The sequence below is a fragment of the Pinus tabuliformis genome, chromosome 8, assembly GCF_031772625.1.
Source record: "Pinus tabuliformis cultivar Carrire ecotype Pingquan chromosome 8, CPIR1, whole genome shotgun sequence".
Classification (NCBI taxonomy): domain Eukaryota; kingdom Viridiplantae; phylum Streptophyta; class Pinopsida; order Pinales; family Pinaceae; genus Pinus; species Pinus tabuliformis.
The window spans coordinates 1,691,975,477-1,691,990,191 of NC_142294.1; positions in this window are offsets into that span (position 1 = coordinate 1,691,975,477).

Below are 14,715 nucleotides of genomic sequence, written 5' to 3' on the forward strand. Positions count from 1 at the left end.
ATTGAAGAATTATTTTTTGTCTGTCATATGGAATGAGGCTCGACTATCCAGGTACCACATCCTACCCATCACTGATGTCACCATGCATGCAATGAGGTTTAAACTCAACTTGAATTGTGAAGCAAGAGCTTCACCTGCCGCTCCTCCTGAGGGCTTCTTGTCGGCCTTCTTGTGCAGACACTTCATGGCATAGTGTCCAACCTCATGATAGTGAAAACATTTAATATTTGACAAGTCCTTATTCTTTCTTGCCTTACTAGAATCTCCTTTGGATTGCCACTTATTCCCTTTCCCTCTCTTTTTATTTCCAGTAAAGGCACAATTCTCCTCATATCATGCTTGGATGAGGTTCCATCTCTGGTGTTCCAACTTATCTCTTATTGCACCAATTTGGGCCAAAAACTCTCCCACTCTAGTAGCTTCTCCCTCCCATTTACCGAATCCTAGTAGTTGTGCCAGCTCTTGGGAAAGCCTAGAAGTTATAGGTTGACCAGATCATCTTTGGAAACTCTAACACCAACACTCCCAAGCTCATCCCGACATTGGGTGAACTTGGTCAAGCACTGTGGTGTTGTGTCACCCTTCTCCATCTTGATTTTCCTGAGCTTGTCCTTCAGTGCAAGATTCCTGTAGTCACTGTTGTTCTTAAACAAGTTTTTCAAGACTTTCCACATTTCATATGGAGTCTCCTTACCATGGAGGTTTGAGACAATATGATCTCGAACTCCTTCCAGTAAGATCCTTCTTGCCTTTACTACGCTCTTCTTTCAATATGTTAGATCTTGTGCATTAGTTGGTGCTAGTTTCAGGATGTCCTTATCAATGAAATCCTTCAATCCGTTTTCTTCCATGAATTCTTCCATCTGGTCCCTCCAGGAAATGTATTCAAGCTACGCTCAAGGGCATACTTGAGCCTCAAACCATAGAACACCATCTTGATCTTGCTGCTAGCTCTGGGGAATAGATCTGCAAAATTTATTCCTCTTGCAAGTACAAAATCATATTCTTCTCTTCTATAGTGATTCCAACTCCGATACCATGTAAAATTTCCTTGTAGATTCAAACTACTAATTCTAATTTACTAAAACAATAGACTTGAATCTACTCTACCAACTACTAGAACAATTATCGATCGCGAAATCATAAAGCATACAAGAGAAATAATTCAATCAACATATTACACAATGATTTTCTGGGGAAATCCTAAACTAAAAACCCTTGATATCTATATATTTTATTAGTTAGAAAATATGAGAAGATTACAATGCTTTGCTCAAGCATGAGCAACCTCTGCACTATCTCTATCTGTCTCATTGCTTCCTAGACAAGCCTAGGCCAATACTTAACCAAAATTCTTCTTTCCCTATTATAAACATACATGGAAGACACAGAGTATGAATGATAAGCATGAGAGTACATATATTATTGAAAATGATATACATTTATAGTACATGGTGTGACCCTTGGATTCATATTCCAGGTGGTCTCTTGGACTCCCTTTGGTTGTTCATCTTCCACACCAACCCTTATAGGATTAGGTGTGCAACATTCCCCCCTTAATCCAAAGGGTTATGTATGAGTCCAAGAAGAGAGTTGTAATACAAAACGTGAAAAAAATGCATGGCAGCACTAGGATGAATGTGCTCTCTGAAATGTTGGTATAAAGGGAGGTGGTTTAAGGATGACCACCAACACTGGAATGCTTAGTTCAGTTCCCGGAACTCTTCCAGGTCTGGCAGGAAGCTGAGATCTTCTGCTAGAGGAAGTGCTCTTGATGTTTTGAAGAGGGAAACCTTTAACCTTAAAAGGGATGTCTCACCCCGCATAAAAAGGGAGAACCTCAACCTGAAAATGGAGGTCTCAACCTGTGATGGTTTAAAGATGACCAACTCTGGAATGCTTAATACAATTCCTGGAACTCTTCCAAAACTTGCAAGAAGATGAAGTCTTCTACTAGAGGAAGTGTTGCCAATTCTTTGAAGAGGCATCACCAACTGAAGGCATGCTTAGGGGCATATTTGTCTTTAGCTACAACTCTGAATATGGTATGGCATGTTGTGGCTCAGGCTCGCTTGATGTGGCTTTGAAGCTTGTAGATGACCATCACTTGCCCCCCTGTCAGATACAAGGTGAGATGATGGAGAAAACTCAACTACAAGATTGTTCAATACTCTAGAAGAAATTCAGACATATGATTGAAATATCTTCTTGGCTGTTGATGCCCATTGCCAAGAAGCGACCCATCTAAGATGAATCTTTGTTCTTACAGGAGGCTTGTTTTTGAAGCATGTTTGAAGAATGACTGGTAGTACTTACATGGATGAAGATCAAAATAGTGATCTTTCATATGGCCAACTCGGTCACAGTGTTGGCATTTCACAATCTGTTTTTGTTGTTGTGGAAGAGGGGCAAAATCTAGAACAACTGAAGGTGAATTGTCATAAATGAATCTAACACTCTAAAACTGAATGGGCTTTGAGTAATTTGGAATATGAAAGGACACATCCTTGTCATATCCAAGACCAGTTCTATGCTTATTGTGGACAAGCTCTTCCCAAGGTCTGATGGCCGACTTGGGAAGTGCAGACTAAATTTCTGCATCTGCATGTACAACTGCTCCTGAGAGGGGCTCAATGATTTGATCAATTTCTGGTTGTTGATGGGAGTTTTTCTCAATGCTCTGAACAAAAATAGGTTCAGAATGTTGTCTTTTTTGTAACTCATCTTGCTGAAGTTGAGACTCAAGTTGCAAAAATTCAATGTTTTCTTGTGCATTATATAGACAAATTTGAATATCAACAAGAGAGGCTTTGCTGATTTTTACCATGCCATCAACAGTGGAATGAATTAAGGTATTGAGAAACTCTATTGCATCACTAATTTTAGCCATTTTTCAAACACGTAAAGCTGAATAGAGCAAGCTCCAACATGATTTCAGTTAATCAACATATAAAACTAAAATGTATGTAACTTTAGGGCGTTCATAGTGTGTACAGACTTCAAGGCTCCAACCAACTAGTGTTCAACTCTATTCAATGTTCAACGTACCTAGAAGAATCATTGTTCAATGCACATAAGAATCACCATATGACATACAAGTTTTTAAATAAGGTACATGATTTCAATCTTCAACACATTTAAATAGCTCGAGCCACCGTGTCAAATCCACTTCGAAATTGATGCTCTATATCCATTGTTTTAGGTTCCGTTTGCCTTCGTCCAAAGGGGCATTACGCTTGTGAAATCTGTCTGAAGCTACGGCTGAAAGCCTTTCAATGGCAAGCACTAATTTGATCAGTGCAACTAAGGAATGGAAATGCTTAAGGGAACATGTTGCAGGACTAGCCTCTATCAGGCTAGCATTTGCGACAAACCAGCTGCACCGTCAACAATGGAGCTCTAGATCACCGAAATGGCCCCAAAATTTGTAGTCCATGGCCCTCAAAACCTTTGAAAACAGTCAAAGTTGTCTTCATTTTCATGGACTCATTTTGAGTCAGAAATTTTATTCAACGGATGCATCCGCCACTGTTCAAATCCTTGAAGAAACTTAAGCAACCTCAGACGAGGACAAATACTCTAAATTCCAAGCCGTAAACAACGAAGAAGAGGAAGACAACTTACCTGGATTGATCGGAACTGTGGAAACCCTAGAAGAAGGGAAATGGAAGCTGGTGAATGAGAAGCTTACGAAAGGCTTATTGCGACTTTTTGTGAAAAGAATCATGTCAATGCAGCCTTAAATATATTGAAAAATATGGCCATTGTTGATTATGCTCCCAAAATGTCGACATATCGTCCACTTATACAAAGGTACTATCAAAACAACTAGATGGATAAGGTATAGGGGATTTTTGAGATGATGAAAGACTCTCCTCAAGATTCCTTCTGCTATAATGTTGTTTTAAAAGCACTTTGTAACATGAATCAACTTCCAAAAGCAACTAAATGGCTTCAGTCTATGGTTAATATGGGTTGTAAACTAGATGCCTATACGTATGATATTATGATTCATGTTTCTTGCAATAGAGGGGGAATCCAAGGTGCGCTTCATCTCTTTGATAGATTGAAAAAATAAGTAATTAACCCTTTGTATGCTACTTACTCGATTCTCCTTAACAAAGGAAGGGAAATGCATCGGAGCCGGAGGCTGAGCTTCACAAGAGTTGTGGGCAAAACATTCTCACAAATCCTGGCATTCAGGAACTATCACTGTTTGTGAGACTTTTAGTTTGGAACCACCGGAAGCGCTACAGATTCAAAGTCGAGATCAGAGCCCTATCAGTGGACTTAATTGAGGACGCGGTGGGCACAGACCAAGGAGTTTGTAGAAAGACGATGTCATGAATCGGAGAAAGCGGAAGTGAGATGCGTTCAAAGTAGGGGTAGCGCATTTTGATGGAGGAGTAGCGTTCAACTGTGTGTTGAGCAGCCTCAAAACGAGGAAGTGTTATATGGGAGAATTCGAAAATTTGTATGGAGAAAACCTATATGCAGAATAGTGAGGGGCATATGGACTGGGAGTACACTGAACAATTAGGGTATGTGGACCGTGGCTCAAACACAAGAGTTATGGGAGAGCGGTTAACTGTGAGGAGACTTTCACATGATACACAAAAAAACACACTTTAATGGAGACATTCAATTGCATAGAATCATCCAAGGGGTTGGATTTCATTACACCATAACCTTCTCACCATACGCTCCAGCATAAGACAAATGCATAGAGAATAGTCACGTGCTCTCTTTTTCGGATGACAGGAATCCAAACTTTGATAATGGATCCTATTCAGAGGCTCCAGAAGACCCCGTTGTCATAGTATAATTCAATGAGATTTCAGTCATCATGCCAGCTCCGTGAAAGATGCTCCATGAACACTCAGGTGGTTTACTGCCCTAGCACTTACCCTTCGGCTATCAAAAGAGGGAGTTCAAGCTTGAACCCTATAGAATCCTCGTCAACAAAATAAGACCTCCTGTATGCATGTTTCATAACAAATTTTATAATTGTGAACACAAGCTTATTCCATAAATATTGTGTTTCCGTTCAACAATGTTCAATACAATGCTAAGTGTTTCTCAACTCCACGATTCGAATTGTTATGAGCTCAAACAAGTGATACTCTCACACACACAGGTACATGTTTAACAAAAAAAACAACACAAAATTAAATTCAAGCGTTATGGATTATTCGATGGATGACGTGAATCAGCCTAACAATGATACAATGCCGAACATTTTTCATGGAGAAGCAACCGCCAACATGGGCTTGGAGATACAGAGAAAATGCTCGTCGAAATCCATTGTGAGGGAAATGGTTAGGTGAGATAGGAATTAAATAATGGTAGAGTAATTCCTGGGCAGAAATATGATAGGTATAGTTCTAAAATGAGTAGAGGGACATACTTGATTCTCCCAGAAAAATTAAGAGAAATTGGTCCAACAAATTGCGGGCAGAGATTGCAGCTAGAATTTAGCTGAGAAAACATTCATGAAATGCAGAACTGATGGTAGAATTGACCTGCACAAAAAGTCCATAAAACTAGTGGCTCAAATATGATCAGGGTAGGATATCGACCGCTCTGATACCATGTTAGACACATAGAAGACACAGAGTATGAATGATAAGCATGAATGTACATCTATTATTGATAATGATATACATTTATAGTACATGGTGTGACCCTTGGATTCATATTCCAAGTGGTCTCTTGGACTCCCTTTGGTTGTTCAGCTTCCACACCAACCCTTAGAGGATTAGGTGTCCAGTATTCCCAAGTCCCTATTTCCTTGCAATGTTTCCTTGGGAATTAGCCTATATTAAGAGGAAAATTCCTCATCCACAAATACACAATACATCATAGTCTTTCTGCAGACTGCATGCACCACCTGTACAATTTGGATAATTATACAAATGATAGTACACTACCCTTGAACTCCAATATCAACTGGGTAACTTGTAGATCACACATGCATGAGTTATTTATGGTTGAATTGTTAGTTAACTCGTTGAACACTGAAGCTTCTCTGCACTACGACACCTCCTACTAGTTCCTCCAACAATTGGAACTAGTTTAATTGACTTTAACTCAATTAAACTGAATTAATTAATTACAACTCAAAATAAACTCAACCAGGGCTCCTATAAAGTAGGATCCACTTTACATGAATCAAGTTATACCCTCAACTCAAATTGGCTGAACCAACTAAGTCAAAATAACTTTGTTAACTCGTACAAGTTGTCATGTGATGTGGAATTACAATTTTCTTCTAATTTAATTCAAGGGAAAATTAAATTAGAATCTTTCTTGGTGCCATTTTCAACAGTTGTTCCTCAGGAGGTTTGAATATGCAACTTTAGTGTAGCAGGATTTCCTTAGATTTGGGAGAATGACCTTCAACGGATTGATAATAGAGTATTCCTTGGAAGGAAACTCAAATTTCATTGCCTGGAAGGATCACATGGAGGCAATGCTTGATGACAATAGATTGCTAGATTATGTCAAGACACACTTTCCAAAACTAGGATGAGTTGATGCCCATAACCTATCCTAATGGAAGAAAGATGTAGCCAAGGTGAGGAGAATAATCCTGGAGGGAGTGAGAGACTACATTGTCTCAAATCTATATGGAAAAGAAACTCCTTTCGCAATGTGGAAGGCACTAACTGAGCTATTCGAGAATAACAGTGACCATAGAAAACTGGCCCTCAAAGAAAAACTTTGAAACATTAAGATGTAGAAGAATGATACTATTCTACAGTATCTCACCAAATTTACACAAGTTTGAGATGAGCTTGGAGGGGTTGGTTTGAATGTTGCAGAAGATGACTTGGTGAGCCTAGCTCTTCTAGGCCTGCCCAAAAGCGGGATAACTACTAGGACTTGGTGAACAGGAGGGAGAAATTACCGATTTTGGAACGGTTATGATCTGATTTGGTACAAGAAGAAATCTTGAGAAATACTAGAGATGGAAGTTCATTCAAGGGAAAGGATGAAGAAAACTTTGCATTGGTTGGAAAGGGAAAGGAGGGCAAAGGGAAGAAGTCTAAAACTAAACCAGAATCCAACCAAGGGGGCAAGAAGAAAGACTTTTCCAAAATAAAATGCTTCATTTTTCATGAATTAGAGTACTATGCTACAAAGTGTCCACACACAAGTCTAGCTATAATAACTTAAGGGTAACAACAGGTGAAGCATTGACTTCAAAGTTCGAGCTCGACTTCACCCTGATCATATGCATGGCCAACACTGTGATGGGGAGTGTGTGGTAATTGGACTCAAGTTCATTGTTTCACATGATAGGGTGTAGAGAATTTTTCAGTGACCTGGAGGAGAAAGATATCCATATGCATATTGACCTTGGGGACGATGGAAGTTACAATACTAATAATATTGGTACGATAATCTTTAAGAGGGAGTCAGGATCCGATCTTCACCTCAAAGATGTCATGTTTATACCAGGCCTGAAGAAGAACCTCATCTTTGTAGCGGTTTTGGAAGACCGTGGCTATGATGTGATCTTCAGTAAAGGGAAAGACTTTCTGAGACACATAGCTACAAGGCTGGTGAAGCATATCAGGGTTTGTGTGAACAACATGTATAAACTTGATGTGGAAGATTGTGTTGAATTAAGTAGTAAGGCATAAAAAGTTCAGAGTCGCGATGTTAGTGAACTATGGAATAGGAGATTGGGCCATTTGCATCATGGCACCTTAAAAATTATGCAACAAATAATCACTAGCCTTCGTAAAGGATCACTTGAGCAATAGGATATATGCAAGCGATGTACCTTGGGGAAGTATGTAAAATCCACATACCACGATCGAGACAACAAATAAAATACAGCCTTGGAGAGAGTCCACTTTGATGTTTGTAGACCCTTATCGACAACCTCCACTACTAGACATAAGTAATATGTTATTTTTATTGATGATTTCTCAAGAAAGTGTTGGATATTCTTCATGTGGAAGAAGGATGAGACATTCTCAAAATTTGTAGAATTCGAGGCACTAGTTGAGAAAGAGACCGAAAGAAGGTGAAGGATCTTAGGAGAAACAATGGAGGTGAGTATGTTTTGAATAAATTCAAGGACTTATGTGCCAAAGAAGTCATTCGAAGAGAACTCATAGCTCCCCACAACCCACAAAAAAATGGGTTAGCGGAGAGGAAAAACCATAGCATTGTGGGAGTCATGAGAGCTATTCTACATGACCAAGGCCTACCACTGCATTCGTGGGTGGAGGCATGTAAAATATAAGTCTACTTGTAGAACTAAAGTCCTCATCGGATTCTTGGTATGATTACATCGAAGGAGGATTTCTCAAGGAGAAATATGGATGTGTATCATTTCATAATTCTTGGAGCCTCTGTTTACTGCCATGTCTCCAAATATTCAAGGAATAAACTTGAGCCGAAAACAGAGTTGGGAGTTTTTGTGGGTTACACTGAAAATCCACATAATTACTGGGTACTTACCTTCCCTCAGAATGACATTTGTACGAATGGATATAAAGTTTGATGAGGAGAGAGAAATGAGATGTTGTGAAAGCTTCAAATCCCACCAGAAGATTAGCTTTTAGCTCCAAAGGAGGAGCCTTAGGAGGAACCTGAGGAAGTTGTGGAGCAACCACAAATGGAAGAGCGAAGAGGAGGCCGAGTGGAGAAATTCACTCAAGCATAACCATCTAGATAAGGTAGAAAAAAAACCAAGGGACTTGATAGATTGGTGCATGATGCGAGGGAGAATGTGGAGCTCCTTCAAATTTGCGTAAACAAAGGAGGTCATCTGAGAGGTACACTGGCTACATGGCTCTAATGAATGAGCTTATAGAGACTAAGCCATCATATTTAAGGAAGTAGTTGAGAAACAGTTTGGGTTGATGCAACAGTGGAAGAAAATGAATCTATAATCAAGAAAAATGTTCGGGAAGTGGTCCGAAGACCAGCAGATAAATCAGTTGTGGGTTCAAGTTGGATATTCAAGGTTAAGCATGCAATAGACAGAAGCATGGAGAAGTATAAGGACATATTTGTGGCCAAAGGATTCTCTCAAGTTGAGGGAATTGACTATGAGGAAACCTTTGGTCTTGTAGTAAGGTATTCGTCCATTAGATCAATTCTTGCACTGGCTATGTAGATGGGGTGGAAGATCCACCAGATGGATGTAAAAACAACATTTCTCAATGGTGTTATTAAGGAGAAAGTGTAAATAGAGAAACCGGAAGGTTTTAATACATTTGATCGGGAGTCTCATATTTTCAAACTCAGGCAAGCATTGTACGGTATCAAACAGACACCCCAAGCTTGACACACTCGGATTGATAGTTATCTTACTGGTTTGGGCTTCACCAAAAGTGAAGTGGACACAAACCTCTATCATATTTTGGTATAAGGTAAATTACTTATCATTGTTTTATATGTTGATGATTTAATATTGATAGGTGATGAGCACCTGATCAGATCTTGCAAGGAGGACCTTTTAAGGGAATTTGAGATGAAAGACATGGGTCATGGCAAGGTGATGGGGAATTGTTTGTGCTCAACAAAATTATGCCACCGAGATACTGTAGAGATTTCACATGGAGAGCTGTAAGCCCATGGAGACACCTCTAGCAACCAACTGGAGGAAGGAGAATGCCACTCCAGGTGAAGATGTTGATGCTACTATTTACTGACAGTTAGTGGGTTCACTAATGTATCTTGTGAACACGTGACCAGATATGTGCTATGTAGTCAACCAACTGATCCAAGCTATGGTTAGGTCAACCAAATTTTATTCGAAGGCAGCTAAGCATGTTTTACGGTACCTCAGAGGCACTACCCAATATGGATTATGATACAGATGGACAAAGGGTGTGAAGTTTTATGGCTTCACATATGCATATTGGGCAGGGAGTCCATTTGAACAAAAGATCACATCAAGTGGAATTTTTAGTGTTGGGTCTACAAAAATTTCCTGGTACAACAGGAAGCAGACGTCTGTGGTGCTCAACAATCTGAATACATGGCTGTAAGTCAAGCAACATGTGAGGCGATCTGGATGAGAAAGATACTTGTGTGACTATTTGGTTAGGAGATGGATCCAACTATGATATATTATGATAATCAAAGTTGCATTAATATATTTTAGAATCCAATATTTCATGATCGATCCAAGCATATAGATATTAGGTATCATCATTTACGAGACTATGTGCACAGGAGCATAATGTTGCTACAATACATTCTTATATAGGAGCAAGATACTGGCATCTTGACAAAGGCTTTGCCAAGAGGGAAGTTTGAATTCCATAGGTGCAGGATAGAGGTAGTTGAAAATCCCTTTCTTGCTAAGAGGGAGTGTTGAGAAATGTAGAAAGAAAGGCTCAATGTGAGTTAGCCTTGGTCAAATTGAGTAAATTTGAAATTTCCACATCAACAGACAACTTGGAGGCAATTCACTGAGGTGACATGGCTCTTGTCACTAAGTTATCTCAATAAATTTGGGTTAGTGGGCTTGGAGTTTAGTTTGCATGTGTTGATTGCTAATTTGTAGCAATCGAATTCCATTATTTCTAGTTGTGCTCAATTAAACTAGTTATAACAGTTAATAGAACTAGTTGGAGGTGAGTAGTGCAGTGGGACAACAATTTAACTCATAGATCATCTAATTAACTGATCAACCAACCAAAAATAGCTCATGCATGCAAGGAAATCAAATTGCTAAGATATGGTGGAGATTCCAAGGTAGTGTAATATCAGTTGTAGACTAGTTTTGAGTGTACAGGTGTTGCATGTAATCAATGATCAATCCTTGGGAATTGCACAATCAACTTGGAGGAAATTTCTAAAAAATAGGGGCCAATTTCCTCAGGATTTGCGCAAGGAAATAAGAGCTCAAGTGGAGGAAAAATTTGACAATGTTTGGGTTAGAGATTGCCATGGAGCATAGAGAACAATTATTCACTTGCAGGTTGAGCTTAGAGTAAGCAAGCAATTGTAATACGTTCTCTATTCATATGATTAATGCAAGCAGACATAAGGGGTTTTTACCAGTTGGTTTCCCCTAGATAAATTTGTGTACTTGTGTATGTGATTGATGCATGTGTGCGAATGTTGTTCTAATTTGTGAACTAATTTTCGCATATCAGTAGAGTAGAATTGTGTCTCTTGATTTAGATTAAATTTCTTGAGAAGTTGCAATTCTATCACCATATTTCTATAGTAAATGGATCAACCTAATATCCCAAAGCCAAGAAAATGGTGAATACCTCCCAAAGGCAAGTGACTTCAACCCTAGTTGAGATTCGTGCCCTTGAAGTAGCTAGCAGCTTATCCTAGAGGGGATCAAAGCATATTTTAGAGGAAAGAAAGAGATTTTGGTGTAAGTTTTATGGATTACCAACAAAGTGTCCAAGACCAGTTCCTTGTACCTAGGTGATGGAGTTTATGAGGATGTAAAATTTTCTATATCTTGGCAAGGAGTAAGGGAATAATGAAACCCTAGATTTAAGAACCCTAGCTATTACTTTTGTGAGGGAGACAATTTGATGGGGAGAGCTAGTGGGAAGATTCACCCATGGTATTTTCATTCACATTGTATAACTGCAATATTATCCTTTAGAACCCATAGAATATTTTTTAACAATAACTAGCACAATAGAAACCCTAGATAATTAAAAACTCCATATATTAGACACAAAAATAAAAGATATATCAAATCCAAGGTACACTTACAAAATAGAATGCGTGAAAAAATCATTTATTGCTCCAAAATGACATTTCCAAAGCCAAAGTAATAGCTCCAATAGAAAAATTTCACCATATATCACATCTCCATAGAATACAACTCACAATTTAGCTAGGCCAACATCTCTAAGAGGGTTGAAATAGTCACAAGTGATGATTAACAATGAAATGAACCTATCATCTACTTATATGAGGATTAGGACAAGTAATTGTGCCTAGAAAAGCCCATAAACAAGTTTGATCCTTAAATGTGCTTGGGTTACAAGCCAACCCATTATCTCACAAAGAAATTATCCTAATTTTCCCACATGTTTGAGTCGTAGCTTCCTTTATTTCTAATGTCATCCACATTTAATGCTCCAAATGCCATGTCTAAGGGTGATGAGGTGTCAAAGGAAGTATAAATGCATATAGTATCCAAAATTTGAGGGTTGACCCTCAAACTCACCTCGATATATTCTATCGGGTCCCAAGATCTAGACGAAGTGCTATAAAGTGGTCTCCATGCAAACAAGGCCTCTTTCTCTCCATCAGTAGGGATTCTTTTGGTGCAACAAGCCCTCCCTAGTCTCTTACCGTGATACCATCTTCATATGGGATCTGAATCAACTCCTTCCCTTCAAGTTATGTCAAGGCTAGCCTCAGCCCATGCTAGGTCTAGTGGTGTCATCCGCAATAATCCTCAAATCTATGTCAAATTCAACAAACTTCCAGGAACCTAAAGGTGCTTTGGGACATGTGTCATTTGATGGTGTTGTTAAGAGGCTTCAAACTCTCAACACTGCACTTGTTTGGCCCAATGGACTCTTCTAAAGGGTCTGGATATTTATGGAGTGGGTGCCCAAAGATTGGGTTGTTGAACCACCTAACAATAACAACAATGGATTCTAGTGAAAGAAACCAATCATTAGGGACTTAAGATCAATAATGCATCTATGAACCAAACTTGAATGTTAAGGGCAATCGAATACTTCAAACAAAGATCCTTTTCCAAAATCAGGACCACCATCTTGAAAAGGTGTTTTATCCCTAGATAGGGGTGGCTAAAGGTAAAATTTATTAGGTTCTTCCAACCCCTAAGTAGAAAGTAACAATTTCCTATTGTACCCTTCAAATTATATGTGTTAGTGAAGGATAATGTTGTAATGGAGGGAAGAAGACTTCATGATCAATTTTTATGGTCAAAGGGACCAATTAATGGGGGGATTCCACATCTTGAGTGTATAGATGTGAGGAGGGACCATTCATGGATGCATGATTTACCAATCCTGCCTTGGTTTTTCCACCCCTCTTATGCACTTTTTACTTCTTGATTATTCCTTGTATTACCGATTATAGCTTAAGGGTTAGATCTTGCTTTGTATGATGTAGCAATTTTCTTACCCCTTTAAGATGAGTTGATTTAATGCTCATCGGGGTTGGGACATGCAAGGGTTCATTTTTTATGTAATGGAGTATCATGTGCTCAAGAACCAAGTGATGGCCATATCAGGTAGGAAGAGTTCATGTTAGGATTTTTTCCCACATGCTAATCTTTGTGTCCCGACCATCTTTTGCATTTTGAATTTTCTTTCTTTGTTTTGTTGTGGTCATAATATATTTTTTCCTTTTCTCTTAGCTCCATCAACCTTACAGGGATTCGAGGCCTTACTAAAGGTACAGGAACATGTGAGTTCCAAATCCCCAAGAACCAATGACAAGTTGTACCCAACGAATGGAGGTAAAACAAGGGGCTTTTAATGTGGAATGGAAGGTGTTAAGTATGGTATAATAAAGATGAAACATGTTATGTCAATCATGGCTTTCCAATTAGTACCCCTCTTGTAACCCAAAGGGCCTTTAAGGAGGTTCCATTAGAATAGGGTCATATATTAACTCCCCTAGTAAGGTGAGAGAACAAGAATACAATCAAGGTCTGTCGATCTTCCCGATCACCCCATTATCCATACTAAATGCCCAAAACAAACAAGCATAAGCACCTATTTTCAAAATAATCTAAGTACCTTTTGGTGGAAACCCAACTTCATCCAAGTGATAAATCTATATGGGTGAGAAGCACATGTCTGATGCAAGTGGAAGAGGCACATAACATATCACCATCTAAAAGTGGCTGGCAGGGGCTGTTGTCTATCTGGTTGAATGAGTGGCTATCAAATGTAGGAGAAAAATATGCTCCTACTACGTTACCCATTTTGGTGGGTAAAAAACCCTATTATTGCTTAAATCTATTGATGACTTTAAAATATGTCTTGGAGTATCCTCTCCTCAAAGTGGCATCTCCAACCTTCAATCTATGTGTGCGGTAAAATATAATATCTGGAAATAGTTGAAGCTCCCTCAAGAGATGGTTCAAATGCTTGTATTGATTAACCTGCAAAACCAAGAAAACTCAACTGGTTTGCCCCCTAGTTGGCTCTCTCCACATGACTAGGTAACCCCTTATTGGCATAAATTGTTAATCTTAGCATAATTTTATGTATCATTAAGAAAAGTTAGATTTAATTAGCCCCAAAAAATATATCAAGAAAGAAAATAAAGACAATAATAATTCCACACAATGCACAAATAAAATTTACCGAAGGGTTTACAAAATGGGAACTCTTTATTATGATAACACTTATTTCAATTGACAACAACCACATTAAAAATGAGGGGAGGCCAACCTTTATAGGAAAATTTCAAATGGATACTTGGACACTCACTCAATAAAATACTTACTAGTCATCCATAAGAAGGAGACTTAGTAATTTAATTCATAATATATTACAAAAATAGTTTTAATTTTCCCACAAGGGGGTTTAATTGGAAAAAATTCCATGGTTTGGCCCTCAATTTCCCTTTCTTAATGGTCATCAATAGTCAAGATTCAATGCAACAACTATTCTTTGCTCGACATTCCATGAAGAATTCAACTTGACCCAAAGGTGGTAAAACTTGCCTTTAGAATTCAACTTGGTCAATTTGGTGAGAAATTATGATTCTAAC